Source organism: Mus caroli, chromosome 11 (assembly GCF_900094665.2).
Source record: "Mus caroli chromosome 11, CAROLI_EIJ_v1.1, whole genome shotgun sequence".
Classification (NCBI taxonomy): Eukaryota; Metazoa; Chordata; class Mammalia; order Rodentia; family Muridae; genus Mus; species Mus caroli.
The window spans coordinates 21,985,532-21,998,113 of NC_034580.1; positions in this window are offsets into that span (position 1 = coordinate 21,985,532).

The following is a 12,582-nucleotide window of genomic DNA, read 5'->3' on the forward strand; positions in this document are numbered from 1 at the left end:
TGCAGCCATGGGAGCCATTCTCATTCACACCCCATAACTTCTTTCTGCCATGTCTTTTTATACCATGAGAACTCAGTTCTTGTGAAACTTACCTTCTTGGTTCTGAATGCAGTACCTTCATTTGTCCTTTAGTTTGCCTACTAAAGAACATCTACTGAGAACTACTTTCAAATTTATTGATGCTACAGTCTTCCACATCAGGAGATACAGCAGCATCACCATGCTTCTGGTTTTGTGTTTGTGAGTGCACTGACAAAGAAATGTCACTGATATGATTTCATGCATAAGCATATATGCTTTCCAATAGCATGGATTGAAATTTCCCCAAAATTTGAATTTTACAGTTGAAAATACTAACTTGCTTCTTCTTAAATAGATGTTGCCATTGTCTAGTGATGTTTAGCAACTTTGAGTAAGAGAGTAACTTCTAACTGATGTAAGCTTCCATAACAATCATCTAGGAATCTTCCCAGACAACCAGGGCTCCAGCACTGGTGTCACTGGTAGCTGCCAGCCAGCTTCAATGCAGGTAGGTAAACCTCACCTAGCTGACACAGACTGGGGTGTCCTCACAAGACACCTCTGAAGACTTCCACAACCACTTCTTAGAGGATTCTTGCTACACTGGATCCTGTTAGACCAATTTTACTATTTTTTTTCCTTTGGGGAAAGGGAATATGAGAATAATGATATCCAAACTGCAGTGTTTGTGTGTATATTTCAATGTTAATGTAGTCCTAATGCACCTGTATAGGCTGCTGACCTCTGGGACAACAATATAACACTAATGAAGTTTTTAGTACCACCCCAGGGCTCAAGGACTTCAACCTGAAAAGAGGATCATTTCAAGATGAACAGTTAGGAAATGCAAGAACAACGAGTGTATATATAATTATTCAAGAAGAACTGCTAGTGGGGCCAGGAAGAATCTGGTGACTTCACATCCATCAGCAGAAGTTTCTTGCATATTTGGACATGTTCATTCCTTTGGTCTCATCAAGACTGTGAGGTTACCAGAGCGGTGGTGCAAAGCTGTCATCCCAGCATTTGGGAGACTTAAGGTGGGAAGATAATGAGTTTGAGACCAGCCCAGACTACATAAAGACCCTAAATCAAATACACACAATAAACATGGACATGTAAGTCTTTCTAGAAGTATATTTGGAACACAATTTTATTCCTTTTTTTAATAATATGGGTAACTGTAAGATTAAAATCAAATGCAGTTGCCTTTTCTGTTTAATGAAACTGTCATAACCTCTTTTCAACTTTTTTTTTTTAAGCTGCTGTATGAAGTGGTGTGGCTTAGAAAATTGTGAGTGGAAGTTATTGCAAGTTTGTGTACATTGTATCTAAAGAGGTGGTGCTGGGAACAGTGCCAGGAGCTCCTGCAAACATGGATATCAGGAACTCACCAAAGCACTTACTGTCTAAACACCCATCCAAACATCACTTCCAAATGACTACACAACAGGCAAGTTCATTTGCTGCCATTAAAGAGCAAAAGCCCAGAAAGAAGCAGGGTCACACATCCTAACCAAACTCACATTTAACAGGTGACTGCACTTCAGAGAAAAGCAGTGCTCAGGGACAGAGACAAAAGATGAGAAAATGGTGCTGCCATTCCATCTGTGTACAAATCTGTTCCATTTCTCCATGTTAACCTTTTCACAGTCTCTCCAATGCATTTTCTTTACCACATACCAACATTTCTTTATACTATGCAAACTCAAAGTGAGACCTCACAGCACTCTTGCCCACCCTTCTCTGGCTGCAGGCTCCTCTCAATACATCTTATATATGCTCATTTCACAGTCTGCTAATCCTTATTCCCATTCACTATGAAATTCTTTGGTTTCTGGGTCTTCTCATGAAATAAATCAGTTAAATAAATTGATTATTTCATCTGCACACAAGTCCACATATAACTAGGAATACACAGATACACCAATGCCCATATGTGGAAATTAAATTTTTGACAAAGAAAATTAGAATCATATAATTTAATAATTTTAATTTAATTTTGTTTTGTTTTATTTTATTTTATGTATGTGTGACTGAGTGTATGAATGCACACCATGTGCATGAATGTGCTCACAGAGATCAAGAGAAAACATCAAATTCTTTTGAACAGGAGTCATCATACAGGTATTGAAGACCAAACTTGATTTCTCTGCAAGGACATAAAATGCTCTTGACAACTGTGCACTCTCTCCAGCTCCAATAATTTAATTTAGCATATAATTTAAACTTGTAGACATTTGTGAAATTTTTTAAATCGATAAAAATCATTCTGACTTGTAAGAAATGAAGAAAATGGCTTAACATTTAGTGGTACCAATTTTAATAATTTAAATGAATACACAATTGCTAGGCAACAAGGACACTCCACCACTTACCAAACTAAATAAATAAAAAAAAAAACTTGTAGAAATCTACATAGGGAAATGGCTCCTCTTTTAGCATGATAAATTAATTTTGTTACTGAAATGTCATTATATTGTCATAGTTCCACTCTTGTCAGTTATTCAAACATATTCATTTTTCCTTCATAATGTTTCATTGCTAGGATAATTGAACTTTGCAGTTTTTATCTCTAGCTTATATTACCTAAAAATCTCTGTGTGCATTATTATGAGGGAAAGGGCATAGACAGAGATAGCCTTATTTAGCATGTGTGGTTTCTGATTGCACTGAAGCTCACCGTTGATTAGAGCTTCCTAACCTCTCTTTCCTACTCATTACCCTCTTCATTTTATACCAGTGTATACAGCTATTAGAATATCTTTATTTAGGAAGCACAAAAGGAAAACACCAAGGAGGATTGGAAAGATAATATATTTTTGTTTTGATGTTACAATTTAATTGTGGTTTGAAAATGCTGAACTATCTGAGGTATACTAAATATTCACTAGGCATTTTAGCTTTTTCTAAGTTCTAAACGAAAATGACCCAGCAAAATAAAATTGAAATTTCATAGAGTACTTTTCAAGTATGGTTTTAAAATATACATTAAACAAAACACACTCATTTGAATGCAAGCTTGTCTCTTTCTCCAGAATCTGTACACACCCATGGGTCTATTACGCTTTCAGTTCAATGCCTCCAAAATGTGTGTGTTGTGGATCAAATAAATAGTTCAACAGCTTTCATAAGCAAACAGTCTTATGGTCTGCTATATTTGCAAACCTCTTGTGCTGTTTCTTTATGTTTCCCCACTTACAAAGGTTAATGCAAATTTTGCTGGAATTCAGGCGATATATTCTGCATTATTTTCTACATGCACAAACCTGTTCAGAAAGAGTTCATCAAAATGTATCCATGTGAATCCAACAGCCCTTTAAGGACTTGTAGAAGCAAACTGTGCTTACATTTAGAAATCAGTCTTTCCCTGTTCATCTAGGAATCATTGAATACATACCAGGAAGGACTTCAAATATGATAAAGCCTAACCCACACAGTATTTTTAAAAAGGGTGAAAATTGGCTCACACTGAATGACCATGTCATTTCAAAACGTGTTTCATCTCTGATAATATTTCTTGTCATGATGTGTGTTTTACTTGGTATTAATATAAGCACTGTAGCTGACTTACACTTACACTGTCATGATGTCATCTCATATATATATATATATATAATCAGCTATAGAGAACATATACATGAGTACTAGTTTTTAATCCTGTCTGGACATCTCTGCCTCAGGAGTTTTCATCTATATAGACAAATGTAGTTATTTTGTTTTTCTTATCACTGTTATCAAGAGTATTGATCCATCTCTTTTAAAACAAAATTCTTGTTTCTCTTTTTATCTCTTTTAATCAAAGATTTTAATAGCCATTTCATTTTAGAACAGCTTTCAGTATTTTTTATGAGAGAGAATACCTGAACTATTCATTCTATGCCTCTAAGTAAACTCACCAGTGCCAGGAGTAGGTTACATCTTTTTGAGTTATGGGCCAAAAGAGTTCCACAGAACATCTCTCCTCCCTAACATCACATGCAATTGCCACTATTACCAAGGCTATTGGTTGTTCTTCCTAACCTAATGACAAGGCCCCATTGCTTAAGGAAGTACTTATTTGTGTCACTGAACATAGAGAAGTCAAACTGGTACCTAACTAGAAGCTTCACTCATACTGATCAGCATTCATGGTGCTGGAAGGTACTCTGCATGATAACAGAGGAAAAAGGTGATCATCAATATCACCCGGCTAAAACCCTGAAACCTTCATCAATCACTAGCCTGCAGAACATACCGATGAACAAGTGCCATCAATGTTATGGGGATAACCATAGATAAGGCCCATTCCAGGAGATGGAACCCATGGCTGACACTGCTACACTGGAAAACAACCTGTGACTAGATAGTTCATGGACCTGGAAAAACCCTACAATTCTTATTTGATTAAAGAAACATAACAACAAAAGGACTCCTAATAAAAGACTGATATACCCAGAGTTCAATTCAATGACTAACTCAAACCAGAGAAACTTCTTGAAGTAGATGGGCATTGACATAGCAACCCACAGCTGGATAATGTACGGTGAGAGAATTTGGAGCACATAGTTGTAAATGGGATGTTTTTTCTCAAAGTTCTCTCCTCAGGGTTCATGAATCCATGAATGGGAGGATGTAGAAAGACTGAGAGTCAGAGGTGATGGATGATTCCAGTGAAATAATATTTCCAGATAGAACAGGATCGATGGACTCACAGACACTGGCAGCATGCACAATACCCTGACAGGTTCAAAGGCCAGGAAGAAAGGGGAGCTTTGGATCTCACCCCTCACCAAGAAGCTATTTGCAATTGATAACTACTGGCAAAGGGAAAATCAGGTTCTATAATAGAGTGTCACTGGATATATTAACCACACTCCAGCAAAGACCCCATACCTAGATCATTTTGTGAGCAACACAAAATGATCTCTATGGATTGGGGGGGGGGGTGGTACTTTTTGCTTTGCTTTGGCTTTTTTAAAATTAAAATTTTTGTTTGCTTTAAAGATATATTTATTTATATGAATACACTGTAGCTGTCCTCAGACACACCAGAAAAGAGTATTGAATCCTATCATAAATGGCTATGAGGCACACTGTAGTTTCTGGAAATTGAACTCAGGACCTCTGAGAGAGCAGCCAGTGCTATTAATTGCTGAACCATCTCTCAAGCCGATCATTAGTTGTTTGTAATCTTAGTTTAGCCTCAAAATTGATATTTACCTTATGCTTGCCTCAGTCATGATCTTCCAGCCTCAGTCTCTTGAGTAATTAGATTATAGGTAACACCAAACTACCTTATAAATGATTTTCTTTTTTATTTCAAATTCCAATGATTTTTTTTCTGTATATAGGAAAGCATTCAAGTTTTGCAATTTACATCTGTGACCCATGACCTTACCGGTTTCATTTATCAGATCCATATGTATACTTTTGTTTGAGAATGACTTTTTTCTTTCTTTTCTTTTTGGTCAGAGCTTTGAGATTTCCTATATGAACAGTTATTATAGCTTTTTTTCCTGACCTTATACATTTTACTTTCTTTTCCCTTGTTTCTCTTCCTTCCTTCTTTCCTTCCTCGCTCCCTCCCTTCCTCCCTTCCTTCCTTCCTTTTTATTTTATTTTTTTTTTTGTATAAAGTCACTGACTTCCCCTTCTAGTTTGGGAATATAAGATAAAGGGTTCTTTTGCTTTACTTCCAGTACTAAGGGTAAGTCATCTTAGGTTTTTAATTTTTTTCTTAATTCATTTTTTTATTATTATTAACACTTCACATATTCACTTTACATCCCATTAACTGCCACCTCCCAGTCACTCCTTCCAACAAATCTTTCCCCATCCCCCCTTCTCTACTCCTTTGAGAAGGTAGGAGCCCTCTGGGTATCCCCCCAACCCCAACACATCAAGTCATTCTGAGGCTAGGGGCATCCTCTCCCACTGAGGCTAGACAAGGCAGCCCAGCTAGAAGAGCATATCCCAGAGATAGGCAACAGCTTTTGAGATAGTCCCAATACAGTTGTTCAGGACCCACACGAAGACCGAGCTGCACATCTGCTACATATGTGTGGGAGGGCCTAGGTCCATCCTGTCTAGGTTCTTTGGTTGATGATTCAGTCTCTGAGACCCCCACGGGTCCAGGTTAGTTAAATCTTTTGGCCTTCATGTGGAATTCCTACCCCCTTAAGGGCCCCAATCCTTCTTCCTAATTTTACATAAGAGTACCCAAGCTCCATTGATTGATTGCTTGGCTGTGAGTGTCTGCATCTGTCTGAGTCAGATGCTGGGTGGAGCCTCTCAGAGAACAGCAATGCTAGACTCCTGTCTGAAAGTAAAACAGTATAGTTAATAGTGTCATTAATTGGTGCCTGCCCATGGGATGGGTCTCAAACTGGGCTGGTTATTGGTTGGGTATTCCCTCAGTCTTTGCTCCATCACAACTCCTGCATTTCTTGTAGACAGGATAAGTTTTGGGCCAAAACTTTTCTGGGTGGATTGGTGTCCTTATCTCTCCATTGGAGTTTCTGCCTGGCTAGAGGAGGTGGCCTCTTCAGGTTCTGTATCTCAAATGCTGTGAGTTACAGCTAAGAATATGGTATTGGATGTTAGATTGTGTCAAAGGCTTTTTCAGCATCTGATAAAATGATCATGCAATATTTTTTCAGTTTGTATATATGGTGAGTTATGTTGATGGATTTTTGTATGTTGAACCTTTCCTATATCCTTAGGATGAAGCCTACTTGATCATGATGGATGATGGTTTTGATGTGCTTAGAATATGACTTTGGTTTGCAAGTATTTTATTGATTATTTTTGCATAAATGTTCATAAAAGAAATTGGTCTGAAGTTCTCTTTCTTTGTTGATTTTTTGTGTGCTTTAGGTATCAGGGTGACTGTGGCTTCATACAATGCGTTTAGCAATGTTTTTTCTATTCTTATTTTGTGGAATAGATTGATAAGTATTGGTACTAGCTTATCTCTGAAAATCTGGTACAATTCTGCACTAAAACCATCTGGACCTCTTTCTTTCTTTCTTTCTTTCTTTCTTTCTTTCTTTCTTTCTTTCTTTCTTTCTTTCTTTCTTTCTNTCTCTCTCTCTCTCTCTCTCTCTCTCTCTCTCTCTCTCTCCTCTCTCTTTCTTTCTTTATTCTTTTTTGAAGAATTTTATTGACTGCTTCTACTTCTTTAGGGCTTATAGGGCTATGTAAGTAGTTTACCTGATCTTGATTTAACTTTGGTAAGTAATTTCTGTCTAGAGAATGATTCATTTTGTTGAGATTTTCCAATTTTGTGGAGTACAGGTTTTTGAAATAAGATCTAATGATTCTTTGAATTTCCTCAGTGTTTGTTGTTATGTCTCCCTTTTCATTTCCAATTTTGTTTATTTGGATACTGTCTCTCTGTCTTTTGGTTAGTTTGGCTAAGAGTTTTTCAATCTTGTTGATTTTCTCAAAGACCAGATTTAGTTTTGTTGATTCTTTGTATAGTTTTCGTTGTTTCTAATGGATTGATTTCAGTCCAGATTTTGAATATTTCCTGACTTCTATTCTTTGGTGTGTGAGCTTCTTTTTTTTCTAAAGCTTTCGAGTGTACTTGTTTTGAGATTTATTTGTTATATTTATGTGAGTACACTGTAACTGTCTTCAGACACACCAGAAGAGGGAACCAGAGTCCATTACAGATGGCTGTGAGCCATCATGTGGTTGCTGGGAATTGCACTCAGGACCTCTGGAAGAGCAGTAAGTGCTCCTAACCACAGAGCCTTCTCTCCAGCCCCCTCAGGTGTACTTTTAAATAGATGATATAAGAACTTTCTAACTTCTTTATGGGGGGGGGCATTTAGTGCTATAAACATTCCTCTTAGCACCACTTTCATTATGTCACATAAATTTTCATATAGTGTGCCTTCATGTTCATTGAATTCTAGAAAGCCTGTAATTTTATTCCTTAGTTCTTCCCTGGAGATCATTAAGTAGAGAGTTGTTCAGTTTACATTGAGTGTATCGGCTTTCTGGTCTTTCTGCTGTTGTAGAAGTCCAGCTTTATTCCATGGGAGTTTGATAAGATACAAGGCATTATTTCAATGTTCTTATTTCTGTTGAGGCTTGCTTTGTGACTGACTATATGATCAATTTTAGAGAAGGATACAAAAGGTGCTAAATAGAAGGTGTATTCTTCTTTGTTTGGGTGAAGTATTATATAGATGTCTGTAAAGTGAGTTTCATTCATAACATCTGTTAGTTTCATTATTTCTCTGTTTAGTTTTTGTGTGGAAGACCTGAGAATTGGTGAGAGTAGGGTGGTCTCTCACTATTAATGTGTGGGATTTGATGTTTGATTTAAGCTTTAGCAATGTTTCTTTTACATATGTGAGTACCCATGTATTTGGGGCATGTATGTTCAGAATTGGGATATTATCTTGGTAGATTTTTCATTTGATGAGTATAAAGTGCACTTACCTCTCTCTTTTGATGAATTTTTGTTGAAAGTCTATTTTATGTGATATTAGAATGGCTACTCCAGCTTGTTTCTGGGGTACATTTGATTGAAAAACTTTTCCATCACTTTACTCTGAGGTAATGTCTTTCTTTGTTGCTGAGGTGTGATTCTTGTATGCAGCAGAATGATGGTTTCTGTTTTCACATCGATTCCAATAGTTCCTTTTTATTGAGAAATTAAGTCAATTGATATTGAAAGGTATTGAAGGAATGACCATCCGGAAATTGTCCTACCTGGGGATCCATCTCATAAACAACCACCAAAACTCAGACACTATTACAGATGCCAACAAGAGCTTGCTGACAAGAGCCTGATAAAGCTGTCTCCTGTGAGGCTTTGCCAGTGCCTGACTAATACAGAAGTGGATGCTCACAGTCATTCATTACACGGAACACAGGGTCCCCAATGAAGGAGCCAGAGAAAGTACCCAAGGACCTGAAGGGGTTTGAAGCTTGCTCCAGAGGTAGCATTTTATATTTTCGTAAAATGTACAAGCTTAGGTGTCATAATAAACTTCAAAGATTATTTTTGTCAAAGTAGCTAAGTTTTCTCGATTCCTAGTTCATTTAATTATGTATCAATGGATCATGCCATGTTTTGCCAGTGGTCTGTTGATATTGTGGAGTTCAGTGATTGATGTTTACAAGTTTTCACACCAGCCTTTCACACTTAATACATCCTACTGGAACATGATACGAAATTCTTGGACTTATTGCTCAAAATCTTTAAGATTTTATATCTATTTCAGAAGAAATACTGACATTCAGTTTTTTTTTTTCATTTTCTTCTGAAATGAAAAACTGAATGTCAGTATTTCTTTCTTGAAAGAAAAGACTTTGATACTAGGTTAATCCTGGCCCCATACAATGAGTTTCAGAATATTCTCTTTCTGTTCTGTAAGAGCTTTGGGAGAGCTTGAAAGTTATTCACCTTAAATGTTTGGTTCACACCACAGGAGCAAAGAATCCATCTCAACGGTATGAGTTCTTCCTATTGTTTCTTTCTTTCGTCTTTATTTCTAATAGGTTATGAATCATTGATTCATTTTTAAAGATAAAACCATACTCAAATATTGGAAGCTTGTGTCTTACAGTGAGCCACTATATCCCATTTAAGGTATCAATTCTGTTGACAATGTTCCCTTTACTTTCTGCTTACTGTCATCTGACTACTATTGAAGAAGTAGCAATGACTATTTTTATCTACTATTTATGTCATATCTCTCTTTCCTTGGTCTGATTTTATAGGTTCATATATTAATCTTTTCAAAGAAACTAGACTTTTCTTTCACTTGAATTTTCTATTTTTTTCTTATATCTCATTTATTTCTGCTCAAACTTTTACTGTTTTACTTGCTAGCTGGAGACTCAAATGATCTTCCCTAAAGTAGTTTATCATTTATTGGTCTTAAGGAAAAAAACCTTAATGTTAACACTTCACATTTTATTTGTATCACTTGATACATTTACATTAATTATAACTGCTTATAAATACAGTTACTTCTATCATCATATTTTGTCCTTTCTATATGTCTCTATAATTTTTCTATGCTTTTTTTGGACATTTTTTGGATTTTTTTTCTCATTTTGCCTCTTCCTTTCCAATTTGAATTTCCATTTTGTATTGCTTAATTTAGGAATTTAAATTTACACAAGTGTGAATCACATATGTAAAATACAATAGTCTAAAGCTAATCAATATTTCTGTCTTCCTCATAAATAATTCAAGAAGTTAACATTTAACTTTCCTCACATTAATGCTGTTGTTTGGGGGATTTTTTGCTCTATTCTATTTTCTTATTATTTGCACTTGCTATTTCATTTTTTATAGTTGATTGTGATATTTATTTATTTATCTATCTATCATTTTCATTATTCTTTCTCTGAAATTAATTTCTTATTTGTAGGAGTATTGTGAACATAATTACACATCGTTTAGAATTTTACTTAATAAACTTGTTCTGCTGGCAAAAATCTGTCAGATTTTTATTCTAGGAAATGTTTTTACTTTATCTATTTCTTGAAGTACATTCTGCTGTTTTGGAATGTAGGCTGGCAGCTGTCTTGTTCCATTCCATATAAAATATCTTAGTACCTTCTGAATTCCATTTTATTTTCTAAGAAATCTGCTATCAGTCTACTTCAGGGGCCAGCAAACCTGCTACATTTGGAACACTATGTGTTTGGGGAAATAAAGTTTTATTGGAATGCAGGCATATTATATAATTTGCCTATTTTCTACACCCGCTTTCACTACAGTGGTAGAGTTGAGTATTTGTAGGAGATCTCACTGTTCTCTGAACATAATATTATACTTTTGGATACATTCCAGTAAAGATCATTGATTCCTGAACTTCAGCAACTACTGAAACAACAACCCTATAAGATGAACTAACCAGTACCCCGGAGCTCGTGTCTCTAGCTGCATATGTATCACAAGATGGCCTAGTCGGCCATCACTGGAAAGAGAGGCCCATTGGTCTTGCAAACGTTATATGTCTCAGTACAGGGGAACGCCAGGGCCAAGAAGTGGGAGTAGGTGGGTAGGGGGGTGGGGGAGTGAGGGTATGGGGGACTTTTGGGATAATATTGTAAATGTAAATGAAGAAAATACCTAATTAAAAAAAAGATGTCATCTCTGTAATATTGGGCTATACAATGTCACTGTGATTTTTTTTTAAGTATTCTTTTGATAAATACCCTCAGGACATATTGAAGATATAGATCATTGTCTGTAACAGTTACAGAATTCTTAAGAACATTAAACATTTCTTATAATCTTTAATTGTTAATTGATATTCTTTCATTATTACACCGTCTATGCCTTTCTTTATCTAGCTACCAGATATACCTATATTTATAGTAGCTACCAGAATTCCTTTGCTCTCTACACAAGAGTACTTCTAGGATCCTGATGTCACTTCAGTTTTTATGAGGTCATCTTCTCTATAAGGGAGTGAAAAGATTTTTTCAGCAATCTTAGTTGTTGCAACTGAAGGGTATGTTAGGATGCTGTTTTGCAATACTGAAGGGACAAAAAGCCTAACCCCTTATTTTATGAGGACCTTCTGAGCCTATAGGAAAGCAACGTGCCAGAGATCACAGTGCTATAACTCTTCAGAGTAAAAATTTACCATCTTCTTTCACACAAACAAGGATTCTAACAAAAAAAAAATCGTGTAAATTAAAAAATCATAAATTTTATTTTTAAAAAATTAGAATTTCAAATATAATGACTGAGATAAGTATAACTATACATCAATATTTATAGCATATATTTCTTATTATCTATATTGCCAAATAAGGTATATTTTAAGCACAGAAGACTGTCATTTGATTAAAGATTGTAATCAGATTCAAGGTTATTTCCACCTCAAATCAGTGTGCCTCAGAGAAATGCCTCTTTTTATTTGAAATTTTCTCTACTTCCTATTTCCTAAATACCAAGGGAATCCTTGGCTACTATCCTGTTACTGAAACACAAATCCTACTGTTACCTTCACTTTCAAATCTTTCTTTTTCCAGTCATTTATCAACTTAGGAGCTTGCTCTGACTATCAATCCTTTGTTAAGGTCAACTTCTTCATGATTAGAATATTGCCAGTTTTCTTCCAGTTTTCTAGTCTCTGGTATCTATTTAATTTCACTTCTTCATAAACACACATATGAGCTGCAGAAACACTACACACAATCACTCTGTACATCTTCTGTATAGAATCTTAAGGGAAGTTTCCATAATGGTGATTTTCTGAAATAAGGATATTCTAAACTTGGGAGGTGAAGAATAAAGGAATTTTAGTTTTATGTATTGTATTTTTAATTTTAGGTTTATACAATGAGATATAGCCATGTACAACTACTTAGATAAGACAGATCAAATATAAAAAAATTCTGCCAAGGAGCTAAAGGGATCTGCAATCCTATAGGTGGAACAACAATATGAACTAACCAGTACCCCCCTGGAGCTTGTGTTTCTAGCTGCATATGGATCAGAAAATGGCCTAGTTGGCCATCAGTGGAAAGAGAGGCCCATTGGTCGTGCAAACTTTATATGCCTCAGTACAGGGGAATGCCAGGGCCAAGAAG